This window comes from Pongo abelii, chromosome 20 (assembly GCF_028885655.2).
Source record: "Pongo abelii isolate AG06213 chromosome 20, NHGRI_mPonAbe1-v2.0_pri, whole genome shotgun sequence".
Lineage (NCBI taxonomy): Eukaryota > Metazoa > Chordata > Mammalia > Primates > Hominidae > Pongo > Pongo abelii.
The window spans coordinates 61,745,100-61,754,787 of NC_072005.2; the positions used below are offsets into that span (position 1 = coordinate 61,745,100).

Genomic DNA, 9,688 nt, shown 5'->3' on the forward strand with positions numbered 1-9,688 from the left:
CAGCTCCCAGGTTCAAGCATTTCTCCTGCCTCAGCCTCCCGAGTAGTGGGGATTACAGGTGCGCACCAACACGCTTGGCTAATTTTTTTTTTTTTTTTTTTGAGACAGAGTCTCGCTCTGTCACCCAGGCTGGAGTGCAGTGGCGCGATCTCGGCTCACTGCAATCTCCGCCTCCTAGGTTTAAGCAATTCTCCCACCTCAGCCTGAGTACTTGGGATTACAGGAGTGCGCCACCATGCCCAGCTAATTTTTGTGTGTGTTTTTTTTAAGTAAAGATGGGGTTTCACCATACTGGCCAGGCTGGTCTCGAACTCCTGACCTTGTGATCCACCTGCCTTGGCCTCCCAAAGCACTGGGATTACAGGCATGAGCCACCATGCCTGGCCTAATTTTTGTATTTTTTTAGTAGAGACGGGGTTTCACCACGTTGGCCAGGCTGGTCTTGAATGCCTGACCTCAAGTGATCTGCCTGCCTCAGCCTCCCAAAGTGCTGGGCTTATAGGCGTGAGCAACAGCACCTGGCTGTACACTCTAAATGGATGAACTGTATGGAATATCTCAATAAAAACTGTTGAAAAAAAAAAAAAACCTGCCTCAGGCCATCGGCCATGGCAGGGCCAGAGTCAGGGCCAGGCTCAGGCCTTGCACTATGTCCCACCGTCCGCAGAGCTGATGAGATGCCGGCCAGCCTGGCAGAGCTGAAGCTGCCAAGGCTCCGCCCTGGGGCACTCACCCAGGTTACCCCTTCCCCATCCCTCACCACCAACAGCCCTAAGCTAAGTGAGCCCCTCCACAGTCGGGGCAGGATAGGAGCAGCACCAAGCCAGCATCTGTAGAAAATCCATGGACCCGCACTTGCAGACACTTGTCTCGGCTCCACAGCAAAACCAAGTGAAGAATTCTTATTATTCCGACAGTCTCATGTGGAAAAGGGGCCCAGAGGAGTGGAGCCACATGGCTAGCAAGAGGCTTCCAGTGTGCCCTGGTCTGTAAACAACAAGCAGAAATTCTCACACTGAGGCCCACTGTTCACTTCTAAGATACCTGATTAAAGGGCACAGGCCATGGCCCTTGGCCCCCAAACCCCCTACCCCTGCTACAGACTAACCATCTGCTTCGGGGAAAAGGTCAGGCTTCCCCTCCAAACAGAGCTCCCCAGACAACTGGGGCAGGGGCAGCCAGAACGAGATGGGAGGGTGCTTGCTGGTGCGTGGCATCCAAGAACTTCGGCCCTGAGAACCCAGGCAGCCCCTTGAACTCTCCACCTCAAGTGGCTCCTCTGAAAATCAGAGTAGACTGAAAGGCTCAAATGCAATTGAGTGGTCGACACTCCACAAACCTCAATTATCAGGCTCTAAACAGAATGAAGATGCAAATATGGAAGAACAGAAAAAAAGAGAAAAAAACTTTCCCCCATCACAAACTCTGAATGCACTACAGCCTGAAGCCCTCTCAGTCCCCTCTCCCAACTTAATGAAGCCGGCTAGAATCCCTGGGAATGGAGCAGGAGGGTGCGTTTCACTCTCACTCTCTAACTAGGTGAACCTGGGCAGGCACTTGACTTCTCTGAGTCTCGTTTCCTCATCCGTGAAAAGGAGACATAGCCCACCAGGGCGGGCTGCTGTGAAAAGGCATCGAGCTAAAGCAGGTGGCCCTGACACAGCAGGAGCTCAGCAGGTGCAAGTCTCTTCCGGTCCAACCCCGAGGCCACGTCCAGACGCTTTCTGGCAGGACAGGTAGGGGACTGTCACTACCCCAAAGGTGATGGTGCTAAACACAGAGGAGCAGGAGAAAGACTCTACCCATTTGCCTAAGTGACTCAAGCACTTTTCCTCAGACCATTCGGATACTACGGCAGGCGCCATGCACCCCGCCACCCCCATTCTTTGCAACTTTTAGCAACTTCAAGAAAGAGGAAGTGACTACCACTAGTTTTTAGCTACCGTTTGAAAACCATGAGTCTGGCTGCAAACGGAAGAAGGGGAAATTGTAAATGAGAAAGGAAGCCATTAAAAACGAAAACTACCTCTGCCGCTCTCCCTCCACCAGCTCTGCACTATTGCCTCTGGTTTCTTATTTAGCTGTGGTGTTTCAGGGCCTTCAACACCAGCCACCCCTCAAGGGCCTGCCAGCCCCTTCCTTCCCCTGCTTGGACGGGCACTAACTGCGGCTCCCACAGAGCCATCCCCACTGCTGCAGGCATCCATCCAAACACAGCTCTGCCGCCAGGGAACCGGTGGGCCCATGCTTCATCTGTCACCCCTTCCCAACCTGCGCTGACCCACGAGCACCCAGAAATGGAGGTCATGGGCACAGATGCCTGAGGGGGCCTCCAGAAACAGCTGCCTGAGCTGCCCCAACGCTCAGCAGAAGCTCCAACGCCTGGCCCCCTGGCCGGTACCCTAGGAAGGGAAAGAGCCTACTACCAGCAGCAGGCTGGCCAGCACTCAGCTCCTTAAAGGGCCCAGAGTCCCAAGGACAGCAAGACCATCTCCCTCTCATGTCCCCCAATCCTCCATCAGCTCTCAGCCAAATCTGAAAGGGGGTTGGGAACACCCAATTCCAGGGATGCAGTGACAGTAACGGCAACCCCACCACCTCTGAGCAGGACCTACGGTGTATGCTGGGTGCAGAACCCAGCACCACCCACCCAGCAAGGAGGAATCAGGGACACCAATTTGGTAGAAAAGGCCACTGGAGCCAGAGGAGAAGGGGGACCTGCCCAAGGCCCAACAAGATCATGAGCTAGGGCTTTCCTGTGGCTGGGGAAAGCCTTGGGGAGGGTCCCCACTTAAAGAGAACCCTCAGTGCCTCCCCCTCTGGCCCCAGAAGCACACCCTCCCAAGGGAGCTAGCAGCCCAGATCCAACCCCAGAGGATGGAATAACTAGGAAACAGAAGAGTCTAGAAACACTGGCCAAGGACTGGGACGGGGACGGGGACGGGGACGGGGACTTGAACATCCACATTCAAATCGTCTCCTGAACTGGCCACAGGTTTAAAGGAAAAGACCAATGAACAGATTTTGAAATAACTCTTTGGAAAAACAGAATGGGGCAGAGTTAGTGTTACAGTGTGATCCAAAGTCAGAAAAGCTTGCATTCCCATTTTACCTCCCCAAACTGAAATCTCTGTGGCCTAGATCAAGGATCTCACCCCACCGAGCCCCAGTTTCCTTATCTGGGAAATACCTCACAGATGAGGTTACTGTAAGGCAGCACTCTCTGGAGAAGGACCCACAAAACTGGTGTGCAAAGGGAAAACCACGGTTTGGCATGGAAAGGCGGGTGAGCCCCATCAAGCCGGGTGCCGAGTGATTCCCACTCTGGGAAGGCCCCTCACTCTCACCAAAGCTCTCAGGCCTCTCTCACCTCATCTCTTGCTACCTCCCGCGTGGGTGCCACACCTGACTGCCCTCAGCCCGGGCTGGGCTGCTCCCTCCTCCTTCCCTGAGCTCTTCGAGCCTGACTAGCTCCTCCTGGGTCCTTCAGGCCCCCACACAGACACCACTTCCTTCAGGGAGCCTCCCCTCTGCATCTGTGTTAGGGGCCTACTCCACGCCGCTTCCACAGCATCCCACAGTCACCCTACAACAGCATGTGAGCCTCGGCTCTGTGACAGGATGTACCTGTTCAGTCATCTGCCTCCCCCTGAAACATGCCGACTTCCCAGGATCTAGCATAAGGCCAGGCCCAACTAAAGCTACCTGTTGAATTAATGAAAACTGAAGCCAGAGAAAGGTGTTAAGAGCACTGGGCCACACATCCCAGAAAAAAAAAAAAAAAAAAAATGGGGAGGGGGACCAGACAAGCAGGTTCTCCTCTAATGGAAAGAAGCAGTAGATGAACCAACAAAAGCTAATGGCCACAAAGATGGTGGTAACTTGCAATACACAACTCACCAACACACAGCTCATGAGTCACAACAGAGCAAATAAGCCACAACGACACACAATACCCCAGCAGTGGAGCAAAGTTCTCCTCCTCTGCGCTGCTAACATTCGGGCTGGACGGTTCTTTTTGGTGTTGGGACTGCCCATGCACTGGAGGACACTTAGCAACATCCCTGGCCTCCACGTCCACTCACCAGGTACTGGCAGCATTCCCCCAGGTTGTAACAACCAAAAACATCTCCAGATACCACCAATCGTCCCCCAGGGGACACAATCGCTCCCAGCTGAGAGCCACTGCAGTAGACATTCCCAAATCAAATAAAAATTGAAAGAACGGCCAGGTGTGGTGGCCCACGCCTAGAATCCCAGCTCTCTGGGAGGGTAGGCAGGAGGACTGCTTGAGCCCACGAGTTCGAAATCAGCCTGGGCACCACAGCAGGGCACCATAGCAAGACCCAGTCTTTACAAAAAATACAAACATTAGCTGGGCATGGTACAAAAAATACAAAAATTGAGCAAGCATCGCAGGACGTGCCTGTAGTCCTAGCTACTTAGGAGGCTAAGGTGGGAAGATCACTTGAGTCCAGAAGTTCAAGGCTGCAGTGGGCAATGATTAGACCACTGCTCTCCAGGCTGGGCAAACGAGCAAAACCCAGTCTCAAAATCATCATCATCATCCAAATAGCTACTGATTGCAGAGTGTCATGTGCCTTGCATTCTGCCACAGGCTTCTACAAACCCTGCACTTAATCCCTAAAACCACCCTCTGAGGAGAGCAGTCTGCTATCCCCACTTACAGACTAGGAACAACTTGTCCAAGGTCTCACTTGGCAGAAGCCGGACTCGGCCTAGGTCTGCCTGACAAAAGGTCCTCTAACAATTAGCCGGACTGCCTTCTCATGATCCCAATCCCAGAACTAGAGTTTAAAAAAAAAAAAAAAAAAAAGCATAACATTTCCAACAGCACAAGCAGCTCCAACAGCCATTCCACCACTAGTAAGCACACGTGGCCGGGCGCCGTGTCTCTATGTGTGTTGTGCATGCATGTAAACCAAATCCTCATCCTGTGTTATTCAGGCAATCTCGAGTCCTTGCTGCATTTGCAGTGCACGCTAATAGTTAGACCCTCGCCCTTGGGCTGGATGAAATCCCACTGCAGTTTCTCCACAACTGTGAACCCAGTACCGCACCTGACAGTCTACGCAGCTTCCTTTCCTGAAACATCTTGCCTTTCAGGCGGGTATTTATGGTCATATCTGTGTGTACAAAGAGCGAGCAAGAAAGACCCCAACCAGAGGTCCCATTCAAGGCCTGGACAAGCCCGCCGGGCCGAACTACTCTGCCCCTCACCCTCCCAATACATCTGCACTCAGGACTCCGACCTTCCTTCCTTGACATATCTGCACGTGCTGCTCCTTCCCCCCCCGGAAGGCCCTTCTTCCCACTCTCCATCTGTCACCTCCTACTCGTCCTTCCTAGACAGAAAAAGCCATCCGTCCAGCCAATCTCACCAGTGCCTCCCGCTCTGTGGCTCCCTGCAGCTCCCTAAGTTACCTCGATCACAACACGCAAGAATTGTGACTGTCCGGCTCTGCCACTGTACCCCCTCCAGGGACCGGCCCCACCTCCAGGGCAGGGCCTAGGGCTGATGGCCCCTCCTCGGTGCCCAGCGCCAGGCGCCCTGCCTGCCCTCAGCAGGCTTCATCTCACTGAAGCAGGCCCGAGTGGTGGCAGCTCCAGAGAAGCCCCGCTCCCAGGTCCCTCGCACAAGAAGCCGGAGGCGGGAGAGGGTCGGTCAAGGTGAAGACAAGCTCCGCTCCTCCAGTCCTGAGCTCCAGGGATCTAAGGAGGCTGCGCCACGGAAGAGGTGGCGGGGCACAGATCCGGGCGAGAGCGAAGGGTGTAAGCGGGAAAAGTCCAGGGTAACCAGGGGGAAAGACGCCTGGGGGGCCGGGGGACCGGCCAGAGGAGCAAGAGAGCGGAGCTGAGGCTCAGCGACTGGGGAGCGCAGCTGCAAAGAGAGCGAGTGGGAAAAGGCCGAGGGCAAGAGACTGAGACTAGGGTGGCGGCGGAGCTGAGAAGAGATTAAGAGACTGGGGAGGGTCGAGGGGGAAGAAACGGGGGGCCGTGGAGAGGGAACCCGAAGGAAGGAGGGAAAGGATCCCAAGCAGAAAAGACCCGCGGGGGTCCCGAGAGGGAAAAGCCTGAGGGGACGCGGAGAGGGGAAGACGTGGGGGCCTGGCCCTGGAGAGGTAGGGTCGGGAGACGCGGGCCGCTCACCTGCGAGGGGGGGCGGCGGCTCCTCGCACTCGGGGCTCATCGGGGCGCCCCCCCCGCCCCGCCGCCGGCAGCTCCGGCCCCTGCTGCGGGGCCCGGTAAGTGGGGGCGGGGGCGGCGTCGGGGACTCGCGCAGGCGCCGGGGCTCGCGGGGTCCGCGCAGGCGCCCGCGGGTCGTGGGGTCCTCGCGCGCCGGGTCCTGCAGAGTTGAGGGGGTCAGGGCCGGGTGGAGTTGCCGGCGGGCGGGGGGCGTCACTAGTCCGCGTAGGCACCTCCGGGGTCCGCAGGCGAGGTGGGCGCGCAGGCCAAGGCGGGTTGCGGGCAAGCCGGGTCGCGAGGCCCACGCAGGCGCCTCAGCCGGGAAGACCGGGGAAGTTGCCCCGGTTTCCACAGTCCAACCAGCGCCCCACGGGAGGGGAAGACGACCTCCTCCGCGGTCCAAACGGGCGGCAGAGCCGAGCAGCGACCGACGGAAGCTGAGGCCTACTTCCTTAACCGCCCCTTCCCCAAAGTCGCTCAATCTCCGGGCTCTGCGGCCCGCCTCAGGACCTCCGACGCCCGGCTCTCTCCGCCACTATCCCACAATCCCCCTAGCGCAGGGCGACGCAGGAGGCCCCGCCCTCCCGCGGCTGTGTCGGTGCGCAGGTGCGGGAAGGGGGGGGGCCGCACGCCTGGGCGGTGCTTTGCGCGAGCGCCCGGGCGTTCGCGACACCGCCCACTCCTGAACCCCGCCGCCGTAGACGCGCTTGCGCGCGTTGGTGCCAACGGTCTGCCCCGGAATAAACCCAGACAGCTCAATGAGCCGGAGCTGCGCACCGGCTCCGTTCCAAAGCCCCGTGAATATTCCGCTCCAGGATTTCCCTTCCCACACGCTCCGTTTGGAAATCCGTTCGCTGTTCTGTCTCCTCTAATCATAGTCCAGCTTTGGCTCCAGGGTCGGGCTCTTGTGAAATCCAGACCTGGTTTTCGTTCCGCCCGGCTCTCGCGCTTAGCCGCCTCCGAGCCTCAGGGGCCCTCAGTCGTTTCCATCTGCTGGCGATAGTCCCGGCCGGGTCGCTAGTGTTGCCAGTTCCGCCCAAAGCCGCCTCTAATAGCATCAACTGAAAGAGACCTCCTAGACCTTATGTCTAGATTGATGAAGGTCCCATCTGGCTTTGAGCCTCAGTTTCCCCAACTTTAATAGCCCCCCTCTCTACCCATGTTAGAGGCCTGCTGTAAAAATCATGTGGGCGCGAGGAACCTTTTTTTTTTTTTAAGACTGCGAATTGGCCGGGCGCAGTGGCTCACGCCTGTAATCACAACACTTTAGGAGGCCCGAGGCCGGAGGATGGCATGAGCCCAGGAGTTGGAGACCAGCCTGGGCAACCTAGGGCGACCCCCGTCTCTACAAAAGAAAATTTTAAAAATTAGTTGGGCCTGGTGGCCCGCGCCTGTGGTCTCAGCTATTCGGGAGGCTAAGGCAGGAGAATTGCTTGAGTCCAGGCTGCAGTGAGCCGGATTGCACCACTGCACTCCAGCCTAGGAGACAGGGCGAGAACTTGTCTCAACAGCAAACAAAGGGCCTGGCGTGGTGGCTCACGCCTGTACCTGAGCTCAGGAGTTCAAGACCCCACGCCTATAATCCCAGCGCTTTGGGAGGCTGAGCTGGGCGGATTGCCTGAGCTCAGGAGTTCGAGACCAGCCTGGGCAATACAGTGAAACCCCGTGTCTACTAAAATACAAAAAATAGCCGGACGTGGCGGTGTGCGCCTGTAATCCCAGCTACTCGGGAGGCTGAGGCAGGAGAATTGCTTGAACCTGGGAGGCAGATGTTGCAGTGAGCCCAGCTCATGCCACTGCACTCCAGCCTGGGTGACACAGCGAGACTCCGTCTCGAGAAAAAAAATAGCAAATTCACCCCTCCTTTGCCCTCTTTGTTCTATTGAGACCCTCAATGGATTGGATAATGCCAGCTCACATTGGGAAGGGAAGATCTTTATTCAGTCTGCCGATTCAAATGCTAGTCTCTTCCAGAAATACCCTCATAGACACACCCATAATGTTTTACCAGCTATCTGGAGATCCCTTAGCCCAGTCAACACCTGAAATGAACCATCACAGAGAGGCATTTCCTTTTCCTTTTTTTCTATAGGGATGTTTTGTCTTTTACCCAGCATTTGGCTTCCTTGTTTTCTCCACAATATGATGGCATCATTGCCACATTGTTTTAACACAGAGGTCAGGAACTGAGGGGTAAGGATGTGGCTATAGTCCCTACCCTTCAAATGGAAGCTGGGAAGCTGTGGGGGCTTTAATGACTGAAGTCTGGATTTCCACCCAGCAGAACTCACAGATATACATTGTGTTTGCATTAGAATCGGAACTTTTTTTTAAGACCCAGGGTCTGGCTCTGTCGCCCAGGCTGGAGCGCATGGCACGATCACAGATCACTGCAGCCTCGAACTCCTGGGCTCAAGCAATCCTCTCGCCTCAGCCTCCTGAGTAGCTGGGACTACAATTGAAACTTTTTTCTTGAGACAGGATCTCAGATCCTGCAGCTACCTCTCAATTTATCCTGGATTTAGGAAGAGGGGTGATAAAAACCAATCCAAATAGACTCAAAAATCCCAGACGCACCAGAACAATCCACACAAAAGGAATGAGTCTGACATCAAATTGTCCTAGGAAACCAGGATACAAGAAAGAGGAGGATTGGCCGGGCATAGTGGCTCACACCTGTAATCCCAGCACTTCGGGAGGCCGAGGAGGGTGGATCACGCTGTCAAGAGTTCAAGACCAGCCTGGCCAAGATGGTGAAACCTGGTCTCTACTACAAATACAAAAATTAGCCGGGCGCGGTGGCAGGCGCCTGTAATCCCAGCTACTCGGGAGGCTGAGGCAGGAGAATCTCTTGAACTCGGAGGGCGGAGGTTGCACTGAGCCAAGATCAGGCCACTGCACTCCAGCCTGGGCGACAGAGTGAGACTCCCGTCTCAAAAAAAAAAAAAAAAAAAAAAAAAGAAAGAAAAAGAAAAAGAAAGAAGAGGATGGCTCTGGAATTAGCCCAGGTGTGAATCCTGGCTGTGAACTTGGTCAGGGCTCAGCCTCCTCTGAGCTCAGCCTCCTCTCTGGAAAAACAACAGCAGTCAAAGCTCTTGTCTGCAAATGACAAAATTTCTTGTAGCTAAACAGAAAACGAATTTATTAAAGGGGTTGAGGCAGCCTCCGACACCCCCACCTCCCGCCCCAATCCCACGTCTCTGAGAAAGCTACAGAATCCGCTTGGCGTTTTGCAGTCAGGAATGAAGCCCACACCCAGCCACAGGCCTGCTCCTGAGACACAGTGCAGCCTCCATCACCGGCACCTGGCTCAGATACTCCCGCCAGAATCTCTGCCAGCCCCGTCCAGAAGCCAGGTGTGGCTCCTCCTGCACTAGCCAGAAGGGAACCTGCGCAGGAGCCCCTCCACCGCCAGCTCGCGGCCCGATGACCGGCGGGCTCTGATTGGTAGAGGAGCTAGACCACCAGCGGGTTCTGATTG

The 9,688-nt window shown here is 55.8% G+C and overlaps 1 protein-coding gene across 1 annotated transcript in view; it reads right to left on the reverse strand.

Annotated features, from left to right (window-relative positions):
• The window catches only part of PPP6R1 (protein phosphatase 6 regulatory subunit 1), a 29,031-nt gene extending 22,719 nt beyond the window's left edge, over positions 1-6,312 (reverse strand). Inside the window, exon 1 of the mRNA XM_024236719.3 lies at positions 6,172-6,312. The gene's annotated coding sequence lies outside the window, so the exon portion shown is untranslated. The remainder of the gene's footprint in view (positions 1-6,171) is intronic.
• Between the last annotated feature and the right edge of the window lie 3,376 nt (positions 6,313-9,688).